Genomic DNA, 14,797 nt, shown 5'->3' on the forward strand with positions numbered 1-14,797 from the left:
ATCGATAGTCCATACCTCGGAAACTATAAGAGATAATGCAACTTGGCCACCGGCAATGTAATTAGCATGCCGAATATTACTTGGAATGTGAATTGGAACGAAATCGCCAATAGATAAGACCATTTTACAATTTGGGCCCAAGTTAGAAGCAGAGCCTAAGGTGTAAATTATCGATAGTCCATATCTCGGAAACCATAAGAGATAATGCAATTTGGCAACCGGCAATGTAATTAGCATGCCGAATATTACTTGGAATGTGAATTGGAACGAAATCGCCAATAGATAAGACCATTTTACAATTTGGGCCCAAGTTAGAAGCAGAGCCTAGGGTGTAAATTATCGATAGTCCATATCTCGGAAACTATAAGAGATAATGCAATTTGGCAACCGGCAATGTAATTAGCATGCCGAATATTACTTGGAATGTGAATTGGAATGAAATCGCCAATAGATAAGACCATTTTACAATTTGCGCCCAAGTTAGAAGCAGAGCCTAAGGTGTAAATTATCGATAGTCCATATCTCGGAAACTATAAGAGATAATGCAATTTGGCAACCAGCAATGTAATTAGCATGCCGAATATTACTTGGAATGTGAATTGGAACGAAATCGCCAATAGATAAGACCATTTTACAATTTGGGCCCAAGTTAGAAGCAGAGCCTAAGGTGTAAATTATCGATAGTCCATATCTCGGAAACTATAAGAGATAATGCAATTTGGCAACCGGCAATGTAATTAGCATGCCGAATATTACTTGGAATGTGAATTGGAACGAAATCGCCAACAGATAAGACCATTTTACAATTTGGGCCCAAGTTAGAAGCAGAGCCTAAGGTGTAAATTATTGATAGTCCATATCTCGGAAACTATAAGAGATAATGCAATTTGGCAACCGGCAATGTAATTAGCATGCCGAATATTACTTGGAATGTGAATTGGAACGAAATCGCCAATAGATAAGACCATTTTACAACTTGGGCCCAAGTTAGAAGCAGAGCCTAAGGTGTAAATTATCGATAGTCCATATCTCGGAAACTATAAGAGATAATGCAATTTGGCAACCGGCAATATAATTAGCATGCCGAATATTACTTGGAATGTGAAATGGAACGAAATCGCCAATAGATAAGATTATTTTACAATTTGGGCCCAAGTTAGAAGCAGAGCCTAAGGTGTAAATTATCGATAGTCCATACCTCGGAAACTATAAGAGATAATGCAACTTGGCCACCGGCAATGTAATTAGCATGCCGAATATTACTTGGAATGTGAATTGGAACGAAATCGCCAATAGATTAGACCATTTTACAATTTGGGCCCAAGTTAGAAGCAGAGCCTAAGGTGTAAATTATCGATAGTCCATATCTCGGAAACTATAAGAGATAATGCAATTTGGCAACCGGCAATGTAATTAGCATGCCGAATATTACTTGGAATGTGAATTGGAACGAAATCGCCAAAAGATAAGACCATTTTACAATTTGGGCCCAAATTAGAAGCAGAGCCTAAGGTGTAAATTATCGATAGTCCATACCTCGGAAACTATAAGAGATAATGCAACTTGGCCACCGGCAATGTAATTAGCATGCCGAATATTACTTGGAATGTGAATTGGAACGAAATCGCCAATAGATAAGACCATTTTACAATTTGGGCCCAAGTTAGAAGCAGAGCCTAAGGTGTAAATTATCGATAGTCCATATCTCGGAAACCATAAGAGATAATGCAATTTGGCAACCGGCAATGTAATTAGCATGCCGAATATTACTTGGAATGTGAATTGGAACGAAATCGCCAATAGATAAGACCATTTTACAATTTGGGCCCAAGTTAGAAGCAGAGCCTAGGGTGTAAATTATCGATAGTCCATATCTCGGAAACTATAAGAGATAATGCAATTTGGCAACCGGCAATGTAATTAGCATGCCGAATATTACTTGGAATGTGAATTGGAACGAAATCGCCAATAGATAAGACCATTTTACAATTTGCGCCCAAGTTAGAAGCAGAGCCTAAGGTGTAAATTATCGATAGTCCATATCTCGGAAACTATAAGAGATGATGCAATTTGGCAACCAGCAATGTAATTAGCATGCCGAATATTACTTGGAATGTGAATTGGAACGAAATCGCCAATAGATAAGACCATTTTACAATTTGGGCCCAAGTTAGAAGCAGAGCCTAAGGTGTAAATTATTGATAGTCCATATCTCGGAAACTATAAGAGATAATGCAATTTGGCAACCGGCAATGTAATTAGCATGCCGAATATTACTTGGAATGTGAATTGGAACGAAATCGCCAATAGATAAGACCATTTTACAACTTGGGCCCAAGTTAGAAGCAGAGCCTAAGGTGTAAATTATCGATAGTCCATATCTCGGAAACTATAAGAGATAATGCAATTTGGCAACCGGCAATATAATTAGCATGCCGAATATTACTTGGAATGTGAAATGGAACGAAATCGCCAATAGATAAGATTATTTTACAATTTGGGCCCAAGTTAGAAGCAGAGCCTAAGGTGTAAATTATCGATAGTCCATACCTCGGAAACTATAAGAGATAATGCAACTTGGCCACCGGCAATGTAATTAGCATGCCGAATATTACTTGGAATGTGAATTGGAACGAAATCGCCAATAGATAAGACCATTTTACAATTTGGGCCCAAGTTAGAAGCAGAGCCTAAGGTGTAAATTATCGATAGTCCATATCTCGGAAACTATAAGAGATAATGCAATTTGGCAACTGGCAATGTAATTAGCATGCCGAATATTACTTGGAATGTGAATTGGAACGAAATCGCCAAAAGATAAGACCATTTTACAATTTGGGCCCAAATTAGAAGCAGAGCCTAAGGTGTAAATTATCGATAGTCCATACCTCGGAAACTATAAGAGATAATGCAACTTGGCAACCGGCAATGTAATTAGCATGCCGAATATTACTTGGAATGTGAATTGGAACGAAATCGCCAATAGATAAGACCATTTTACAATTTGGGCCCAAGTTAGAAGCAGAGCCTAAGGTGTAAATTATCGATAGTCCATATCTCGGAAACTATAAGAGATAATGCAATTTGGCAACCGGCAATGTAATTAGCATGCCGAATATTACTTGGAATGTGAATTGGAACGAAATCGCCAATAGATAAGACCATTTTACAATTTGGGCCCAAGTTAGAAGCAGAGCCTAGGGTGTAAATTATCGATAGTCCATATCTCGGAAACTATAAGAGATAATGCAATTTGGCAACCGGCAATGTAATTAGCATGCCGAATATTACTTGGAATGTGAATTGGAACGAAATCGCCAATAGATAAGACCATTTTACAATTTGGGCCCAAGTTAGAAGCAGAGCCTAAGGTGTAAATTATCGATAGTCCATATCTCGGAAACTATAAGAGATAATGCAATTTGGCATCGAGCAATGTAATTAGCATGCCGAATATTACTTGGAATGTGAATTGGAACGAAATCGCCAATAGATAAGACCATTTTACAATTTGGGCCCAAGTTAGAAGCAGAGCCTAAGGTGTAAATTATCGATAGTCCATATCTCGGAAACTATAAGAGATAATGCAATTTGGCAACCGGCAATGTAATTAGCATGCCGAATATTACTTGGAATGTGAATTGGAACGAAATCGCCAACAGATAAGACCATTTTACAATTTGGGCCCAAGTTAGAAGCAGAGCCTAAGGTGTAAATTATCGATAGTCCATATCTCGGAAACTATAAGAGATAATGCAATTTGGCAACCGGCAATGTAATTAGCATGCCGAATATTACTTGGAATGTGAATTGGAACGAAATCGCCAATAGATAAGACCATTTTACAATTTGGGCCCAAGTTAGAAGCAGAGCCTAAGGTGTAAATTATCGATAGTCCATATCTCGGAAACTATAAGAGATAATGCAATTTGGCAACCGGCAATGTAATTAGCATGCCGAATATTACTTGGAATGTGAATTGGAACGAAATCGCCAATAGATAAGACCATTTTACAATTTGGGCCCAAGTTAGAAGCAGAGCCTAAGGTGTAAATTATCGATAGTCCATATCTCGGAAACTATAAGAGATAATGCAACTTGGCCACCGGCAATGTAATTAGCATGCCGAATATTACTTGGAATGTGAATTGGAACGAAATCGCCAATAGATAAGACCATTTTACAATTTGGGCCCAAGTTAGAAGCAGAGACTAAGGTGTAAATTATCGATAGTCCATATCTCGGAAACTATAAGAGATAATGCAATTTGGCAACCGGCAATGTAGTTAGCATGCCGAATATTACTTGGAATGTGAATTGGAACGAAATCGCCAATAGATAAGACCATTTTACAATTTGGGCCCAAGTTAGAAGCAGAGCCTAAGGTGTAAATTATCGATAGTCCATATCTCGGAAACTATAAGAGATAATGCAATTTGGCAACCGGCAATGTAATTAGCATGCCGAATATTACTTGGAATGTGAATTGGAACGAAATCGCCAATAGATAAGACCATTTTACAATTTGGGCCCAAGTTAGAAGCAGAGCCTAAGGTGTAAATTATCGATAGTCCATATCTCGGAAACTATAAGAGATAATGCAATTTGGCAACCGGCAATGTAATTAGCATGCCGAATATTACTTGGAATGTGAATTGGAACGAAATCGCCAATAGATAAGACCATTTTACAATTTGGGCCCAAGTTAGAAGCAGAGCCTAAGATGTAAATTATCGATAGTCCATATCTCGGAAACTATAAGAGATAATGCAATTTGGCAACCGGCAATGTAATTAGCATGCCGAATATTACTTGGAATGTGAATTGGAACGAAATCGCCAATAGATAAGACCATTTTACAATTTGGGCCCAAGTTAGAAGCAGAGCTTAAGGTGTAAATTATCGATAGTCCATATCTCGGAAACTATAAGAGATAATGCAATTTGGCAACCGGCAATGTAATTAGCATGCCGAATATTACTTGGAATGTGAATTGGAACGAAATCGCCAATAGATAAGACCATTTTACAATTTGGGCCCAAGTTAGAAGCAGAGCCTAAAGTGTAAATTATCGATAGTCCATATCTCGGAAACTATAAGAGATAATGCAATTTGGCAACCGGCAATGTAATTAGCATGCCGAATATTACTTGGAATGTGAATTGGAACGAAATCGCCAACAGATAAGACCATTTTACAATTTGGGCCCAAGTTAGAAGCAGAGCCTAAGGTGTAAATTATCGATAGTCCATATCTCGGAAACTATAAGAGATAATGCAATTTGGCAACCGGCAATGTAATTAGCATGCCGAATATTACTTGGAATATGAATTGGAACGAAATCGCCAATAGATAAGACCATTTTACAATTTGGGCCCAAGTTAGAAGCAGAGCCTAAGGTGTAAATTATCGATAGTCCATATCTCGGAAACTATAAGAGATAATGCAATTTGGCAACCGGCAATGTAATTAGCATGCCGAATATTACATGGAATGTGAATTGGAACGAAATCGCCAATAGATAAGACCATTTTACAATTTGGGCACAAGTTAGAAGCAGAGCCTAGGGTGTAAATTATCGATAGTCCATATCTCGGAAACTATAAGAGATAATGCAATTTGGCAACCGGCAATGTAATTAGCATGCCGAATATTACTTGGAATGTGAATTGGAACGAAATCGCCAATAGATAAGACCATTTTACAATTTGCGCCCAAGTTAGAAGCAGAGCCTAAGGTGTAAATTATCGATAGTCCATATCTCGGAAACTATAAGAGATGATGCAATTTGGCAACCAGCAATGTAATTAGCATGCCGAATATTACTTGGAATGTGAATTGGAACGAAATCGCCAATAGATAAGACCATTTTACAATTTGGGCCCAAGTTAGAAGCAGAGCCTAAGGTGTAAATTATCGATAGTCCATATCTCGGAAACTATAAGAGATAATGCAATTTGGCAACCGGCAATGTAATTAGCATGCCGAATATTACTTGGAATGTGAATTGGAACGAAATCGCCAACAGATAAGACCATTTTACAATTTGGGCCCAAGTTAGAAGCAGAGCCTAAGGTGTAAATTATTGATAGTCCATATCTCGGAAACTATAAGAGATAATGCAATTTGGCAACCGGCAATGTAATTAGCATGCCGAATATTACTTGGAATGTGAATTGGAACGAAATCGCCAATAGATAAGACCATTTTACAACTTGGGCCCAAGTTAGAAGCAGAGCCTAAGGTGTAAATTATCGATAGTCCATATCTCGGAAACTATAAGAGATAATGCAATTTGGCAACCGGCAATGTAATTAGCATGCCGAATATTACTTGGAATGTGAATTGGAACGAAATCGCCAATAGATAAGACCATTTTACAATTTGGGCCCAAGTTAGAAGCAGAGCTTAAGGTGTAAATTATCGATAGTCCATATCTCGGAAACTATAAGAGATAATGCAATTTGGCAACCGGCAATGTAATTAGCATGCCGAATATTACTTGGAATGTGAATTGGAACGAAATCGCCAATAGATAAGACCATTTTACAATTTGGGCCCAAGTTAGAAGCAGAGCCTAAGGTGTAAATTATCGATAGTCCATATCTCGGAAACTATAAGAGATAATGCAATTTGGCAACCGGCAATGTAATTAGCATGCCGAATATTACTTGGAATGTGAATTGGAACGAAATCGCCAACAGATAAGACCATTTTACAATTTGGGCCCAAGTTAGAAGCAGAGCCTAAGGTGTAAATTATCGATAGTCCATATCTCGGAAACTATAAGAGATAATGCAATTTGGCAATCGGCAATGTAATTAGCATGCCGAATATTACTTGGAATATGAATTGGAACGAAATCGCCAATAGATAAGACCATTTTACAATTTGGGCCCAAGTTAGAAGCAGAGCCTAAGGTGTAAATTATCGATAGTCCATATCTCGGAAACTATAAGAGATAATGCAATTTGGCAACCGGCAATGTAATTAGCATGCCGAATATTACATGGAATGTGAATTGGAACGAAATCGCCAATAGATAAGACCATTTTACAATTTGGGCCCAAGTTAGAAGCAGAGCCTAAGATGTAAATTATCGATAGTCCATATCTCGGAAACTATAAGAGATAATGCAATTTGGCAACCGGCAATGTAATTAGCATGCCGAATATTACTTGGAATGTGAATTGGAACGAAATCGCCAATAGATAAGACCATTTTACAATTTGGGCCCAAGTTAGAAGCAGAGCCTAAGATGTAAATTATCGATAGTCCATATCTCGGAAACTATAAGAGATAATGCAATTTGGCAACCGGCAATGTAATTAGCATGCCGAATATTACTTGGAATGTGAATTGGAACGAAATCGCCAATAGATAAGACCATTTTACAATTTGGGCCCAAGTTAGAAGCAGAGCTTAAGGTGTAAATTATCGATAGTCCATATCTCGGAAACTATAAGAGATCATGCAATTTGGCAACCGGCAATGTAATTAGCATGCCGAATATTACTTGGAATGTGAATTGGAACGCAATCGCCAATAGATAAGACCATTTTACAATTTGGGCCCAAGTTAGAAGCAGAGCCTAAGGTGTAAATTATCGATAGTCCATATCTCGGAAACTATAAGAGATAATGCAATTTGGCAACCGGCAATGTAATTAGCATGCCGAATATTACTTGGAATGTGAATTGGAACGAAATCGCCAATAGATAAGACCATTTTACAATTTGGGCCCAAGTTAGAAGCAGAGCCTAAGGTGTAAATTATCGATAATCCATATCTCGGAAACTATAAGAGATAATGCAATTTGGCAACCGGCAATGTAATTAGCATGCCGAATATTACTTGGAATGTGAATTGGAACGAAATCGCCAATAGATAAGACCATTTTACAATTTGGGCCCAAGTTAGAAGCAGAGCCTAAGGTGTAAATTATCGATAGTCCATATCTCGGAGACTATAAGAGATAATGCTATTTGGCAACCGGCAATGTAATTAGCATGCCGAATATTACTTGGAATGTGAATTGGAACGAAATCGCCAATAGATAAGACCATTTTACAATTTGGGCCCAAGTTAGAAGCAGAGCCTAAGGTGTAAATTATCGATAGTCCATATCTCGGAAACTATAAGAGATAATGCAATTTGGCAACCGGCAATGTAATTAGCATGCCGAATATTACTTGGAATGTGAATTGGAACGAAATCGCCAATAGATAAGACCATTTTACAATTTGGGCCCAAGTTAGAAGCAGAGCCTTAGGTGTAAATTATCGATAGTCCATATCTCGGAAACTATAAGAGATAATGCAACTTGGCCACCGGCAATGTAATTAGCATGCCGAATATTACTTGGAATGTGAATTGGAACGAAATCGCCAATAGATAAGGCCATTTTACAATTTGGGCCCAAGTTAGAAGCAGAGTCTAAGCTGTAAATTATCGATAGTCCGTATCTCGGAAACTATAAGAGATAATGCAATTTGGCAACCGGCAATGTAATTAGCATGCCGAATATTATTTGGAATGTGAATTGGAACGAGATCGCCAAAAGATAAGACCATTTTACAATTTGGGCCTAAGTTAGAAGCAGAGCCTAAGGTGTAAATTATCGATAGTCCATACCTCGGAAGCTATAAGAGATAATGCAACTTGGCAACCGGCAATGTAATTAGCATGCCGAATATTACTTGAAATGTGAATTGGAACGAAATCGCCAATAGATAAGACCATTTTACAATTTGGACCCAAGTTAGAAGCAGAGCCTAAGGTGTAAATTATCGATAGTCCATATCTCGGAAACTATAAGAGATAATGCAATTTGGCAACCGGCAATGTAATTAGCATGCCGAATATTACTTGGAATGTGAATTGGAACGAAATCGCCAATAGATAAGACCATTTTACAATTTGGGCCCAAGTTAGAAGCAGAGCCTAAGGTGTAAATTATCGATAGTCCATATCTCGGAAACTATAAGAGATAATGCAATTTGGCAACCGGCAATGTAATTAGCATGCCGAATATTACTTGGAATGTGAATTGGAACGAAATCGCCAATAGATAAGACCATTTTACAATTTGGGCCCAAGTTAGAAGCAGAGCCTAAGGTGTAAATTATCGATAGTCCATATCTTGGAAACTATAAGAGATAATGCAACTTGGCCGCCGGCAATGTAATTAGCATGCCGAATATTACTTGGAATGTGAATTGGAACGAAATCGCCAACAGATAAGACCATTTTACAATTTGGGCCCAAGTTAGAAGCAGAGCCTAAGGTGTAAATTATTGATAGTCCATATCTCGGAAACTATAAGAGATAATGCAATTTGGCAACCGGCAATGTAATTAGCATGCCGAATATTACTTGGAATGTGAATTGGAACGAAATCGCCAATAGATAAGACCATTTTACAATTTGGGCCCAAGTTAGAAGCAGAGCCTAGGGTGTAAATTATCGATAGTCCATATCTCGGAAACTATAAGAGATAATGCAATTTGGCAACCGGCAATGTAATTAGCATGCCGAATATTACTTGGAATGTGAATTGGAACGAAATCGCCAACAGATAAGACCATTTTACCATTTGGGCCCAAGTTAGAAGCAGAGCCTAAGGTGTAAATTATTGATAGTCCATATCTCGGAAACTATAAGAGATAATGCAATTTGGCAACCGGCAATGTAATTAGCATGCCGAATATTACTTGGAATGTGAATTGGAACGAAATCGCCAATAGATAAGACCATTTTACAATTTGGGCCCAAGTTAGAAGCAGAGTCTAAGGTGTAAATTATCGATAGTCCATATCTCGGAAACTATAAGAGATAATGCAATTTGGCAACCGGCAATGTAATTAGCATGCCGAATATTACTTGGAATGTGAATTGGAACGAAATCGCCAATTGATAAGACCATTTTACAATTTGGGCCCAAGTTAGAAGCAGAGCCTAAGGTGTAAATTATTGATAGTCCATATCTCGGAAACTATAAGAGATAATGCAATTTGGCAACCGGCAATGTAATTAGCATGCCGAATATTACTTGGAATGTGAATTGGAACGAAATCGCCAATAGATAAGACCATTTTACAATTTGGGCCCAAGTTAGAAGCAGAGCCTAAGGAGTAAATTATCGATAGTCCATATCTCGGAAACTATAAGAGATAATGCAATTTGGCAACCGGCAATGTAATTAGCATGCCGAATATTACTTGGAATGTGAATTGGAACGAAATCGCCAATAGATAAGACCATTTTACAATTTGGGCCCAAGTTAGAAGCAGAGCCTAACGTGTAAATTATCGATAGTCCATATCTCGGAAACTATAAGAGATAATGCACCTTGGCCACCGGCAATGTAATTAGCATGCCGAATATTACTTGGAATGTGAATTGGAACGAAATCGCCAATAGATAAGACCATTTTACAATTTGGGCCCAAGTTAGAAGCAGAGACTAAGGTGTAAATTATCGATAGTCCATATCTCGGAAACTATAAGAGATAATGCAATTTGGCAACCGGCAATGTAATCAGCATGCCGAATATTACTTGGAATGTGAATTGGAACGAAATCGCCAATAGATAAGACCATTTTACAATTTGGGCCCAAGTTAGAAGCAGAGCCTAAGGTGTAAATTATCGATAGTCCATATCTCGGAAACTATAAGAGATAATGCAACTTGGCCACCGGCAATGTAATTAGCATGCCGAATATTACTTGGAATGTGAATTGGAACGAAATCGCCAATAGATAAGACCATTTTACAATTTGGGTCCAAGTTAGAAGCAGAGCCTAAGGTGTAAATAATCGATAGTCCATATCTCGGAAACTATAAGAGATAATGCAATTTGGCAACCGGCAATGTAATTAGCATACCGAATATTACTTGGAATGTGAATTGGAACGAAATCGCCAATAGATAAGACCATTTTACAATTTGGGCCCAAGTTAGAAGCAGAGCCTAGGGTGTAAATTATCGATAGTCCATATCTCGAAAACTATAAGAGATAAGGCAATTTGGCAACCGGCAATGTAATTAGCATGCCGAATATTACTTGGATTGTGAATTGGAACGAAATCGCCAACAGATAAGACCATTTTACAATTTGGGCCCAAGTTAGAAGCAGAGCCTAAGGTGTAAATTATTGATAGTCCATATCTCGGAAACTATAGGAGATAATGCAATTTGGCAACCGGCAATGTAATTAGCATGCCGAATATTACTTGGAATGTGAATTGGAACGAAATCGCCAACAGATAAGACCATTTTACAATTTGGGCCCAAGTTAGAAGCAGAGCCTAAGGTGTAAATTATTGATAGTCCATATCTCGGAAACTATAAGAGATAATGCAATTTGGCAACCGGCAATGTAATTAGCATGCCGAATATTACTTGGAATGTGAATTGGAACGAAATCGCCAATAGATAAGACCATTTTACAACTTGGGCCCAAGTTAGAAGCAGAGCCTAAGGTGTAAATTATCGATAGTCCATATCTCGGAAACTATAAGAGATAATGCAATTTGGCAACCGGCAATATAATTAGCATGCCGAATATTACTTGGAATGTGAATTGGAACGAAATCGCCAATAGATAAGACCATTTTACAATTTGGGCCCAAGTTAGAAGCAGAGCCTAAGGTGTAAATTATCGATAGTCCATATCTCGGAAACTATAAGAGATAATGCAACTTGGCCACCGGCAATGTAATTAGCATGCCGAATATTACTTGGAATGTGAATTGGAACGAAATTGCCAATAGATAAGACCATTTTACAATTTGGGCCCAAGTTAGAAGCAGAGACTAAGGTGTAAATTATCGATAGTCCATATCTCGGAAACTATAAGAGATAATGCAATTTGGCAACCGGCAATGTAGTTAGCATGCCGAATATTACTTGGAATGTGAATTGGAACGAAATCGCCAATAGATAAGACCATTTTACAATTTGGGCCCAAGTTAGAAGCAGAGCTTAAGGTGTAAATTATCGATAGTCCATATCTCGGAAACTATAAGAGATAATGCAATTTGGCAACCGGCAATGTAATTAGCATGCCGAATATTACTTGGAATGTGAATTGGAACGAAATCGCCAATAGATAAGACCATTTTACAATTTGGGCCCAAGTTAGAAGCAGAGCCTAAGGTGTAAATTATCGATAGTCCATATCTCGGAAACTATAAGAGATAATGCAATTTGGCAACCGGCAATGTAATTAGCATGCCGAATATTACTTGGAATGTGAATTGGAACGAAATCGCCAACAGATAAGACCATTTTACAATTTGGGCCCAAGTTAGAAGCAGAGCCTAAGGTGTAAATTATCGATAGTCCATATCTCGGAAACTATAAGAGATAATGCAATTTGGCAACCGGCAATGTAATTAGCATGCCGAATATTACTTGGAATATGAATTGGAACGAAATCGCCAATAGATAAGACCATTTTACAATTTGGGCCCAAGTTAGAAGCAGAGCCTAAGGTGTAAATTATCGATAGTCCATATCTCGGAAACTATAAGAGATAATGCAATTTGGCAACCGGCAATGTAATTAGCATGCCGAATATTACTTGGAATGTGAATTGGAACGAAATCGCCAATAGATAAGACCATTTTACAATTTGGGCCCAAGTTAGAAGCAGAGCCTAAGATGTAAATTATCGATAGTCCATATCTCGGAAACTATAAGAGATAATGCAATTTGGCAACCGGCAATGTAATTAGCATGCCGAATATTACTTGGAATGTGAATTGGAACGAAATCGCCAATAGATAAGACCATTTTACAATTTGGGCCCAAGTTAGAAGCAGAGCCTAAGATGTAAATTATCGATAGTCCATATCTCGGAAACTATAAGAGATAATGCAATTTGGCAACCGGCAATGTAATTAGCATGCCGAATATTACTTGGAATGTGAATTGGAACGAAATCGCCAATAGATAAGACCATTTTACAATTTGGGCCCAAGTTAGAAGCAGAGCTTAAGGTGTAAATTATCGATAGTCCATATCTCGGAAACTATAAGAGATCATGCAATTTGGCAACCGGCAATGTAATTAGCATGCCGAATATAACTTGGAATGTGAATTGGAACGCAATCGCCAATAGATAAGACCATTTTACAATTTGGGCCCAAGTTAGAAGCAGAGCCTAAGGTGTAAATTATCGATAGTCCATATCTCGGAAACTATAAGAGATAATGCAATTTGGCAACCGGCAATGTAATTAGCATGCCGAATATTACTTGGAGTGTGAATTGGAACGAAATCGCCAATAGATAAGACCATTTTACAATTTGGGCCCAAGTTAGAAGCAGAGCCTAAGGTGTAAATTATCGATAATCCATATCTCGGAAACTATAAGAGATAATGCAATTTGGCAACCGGCAATGTAATTAGCATGCCGAATATTACTTGGAATGTGAATTGGAACGAAATCGCCAATAGATAAGACCATTTTACAATTTGGGCCCAAGTTAGAAGCAGAGCCTAAGGTGTAAATTATCGATAGTCCATATCTCGGAGACTATAAGAGATAATGCTATTTGGCAACCGGCAATGTAATTAGCATGCCGAATATTACTTGGAATGTGAATTGGAACGAAATCGCCTATAGAAAAGACCATTTTACAATTTGGGCCCAAGTTAGAAGCAGAGCCTAAGGTGTAAATTATCGATAGTCCATATCTCGGAAACTATAAGAGATAATGCAATTTGGCAACCGGCAATGTAATTAGCATGCCGAATATTACTTGGAATGTGAATTGGAACGAAATCGCCAATAGATAAGACCATTTTACAATTTGGGCCCAAGTTAGAAGCAGAGCCTTAGGTGTAAATTATCGATAGTCCATATCTCGGAAACTATAAGAGATAATGCAACTTGGCCACCGGCAATGTAATTAGCATGCCGAATATTACTTGGAATGTGAATTGGAACGAAATCGCCAATAGATAAGGCCATTTTACAATTTGGGCCCAAGTTAGAAGCAGAGTCTAAGGTGTAAATTATCGATAGTCCGTATCTCGGAAACTATAAGAGATAATGCAATTTGGCAACCGGCAATGTAATTAGCATGCCGAATATTACTTGGAATGTGAATTGGAACGAGATCGCCAAAAGATAAGACCATTTTACAATTTGGGCCTAAGTTAGAAGCAGAGCCTAAGGTGTAAATTATCGATAGTCCATACCTCGGAAACTATAAGAGATAATGCAACTTGGCAACCGGCAATGTAATTAGTATGCCGAATATTACTTGGAATGTGAATTGGAACGAAATCGCCAATAGATAAGACCATTTTACAATTTGGACCCAAGTTAGAAGCAGAGCCTAAGGTGTAAATTATCGATAGTCCATATCTCGGAAACTATAAGAGATAATGCAATTTGGCAACCGGCAATGTAATTAGCATGCCGAATATTACTTGGAATGTGAATTGGAACGAAATCGCCAATAGATAAGACCATTTTACAATTTGGGCCCAAGTTAGAAGCAGAGCCTAAGGTGTAAATTATCGATAGTCCATATCTCGGAAACTATAAGAGATAATGCAATTTGGCAACCGGCAATGTAATTAGCATGCCGAATATTACTTGGAATGTGAATTGGAACGAAATCGCCAATAGATAAGACCATTTTACAATTTGGGCCCAAGTTAGAAGCAGAGCCTAAGGTGTAAATTATCGATAGTCCATATCTTGGAAACTATAAGAGATAATGCAACTTGGCCACCGGCAATGTAATTAGCATGCCGAATATTACTTGGAATGTGAATT

Source organism: Rhynchophorus ferrugineus, unplaced genomic scaffold (assembly GCF_030347505.1).
Source record: "Rhynchophorus ferrugineus isolate W39M unplaced genomic scaffold, kcgeb_rfMv2 rfM11, whole genome shotgun sequence".
Taxonomy (NCBI): domain Eukaryota; kingdom Metazoa; phylum Arthropoda; class Insecta; order Coleoptera; family Curculionidae; genus Rhynchophorus; species Rhynchophorus ferrugineus.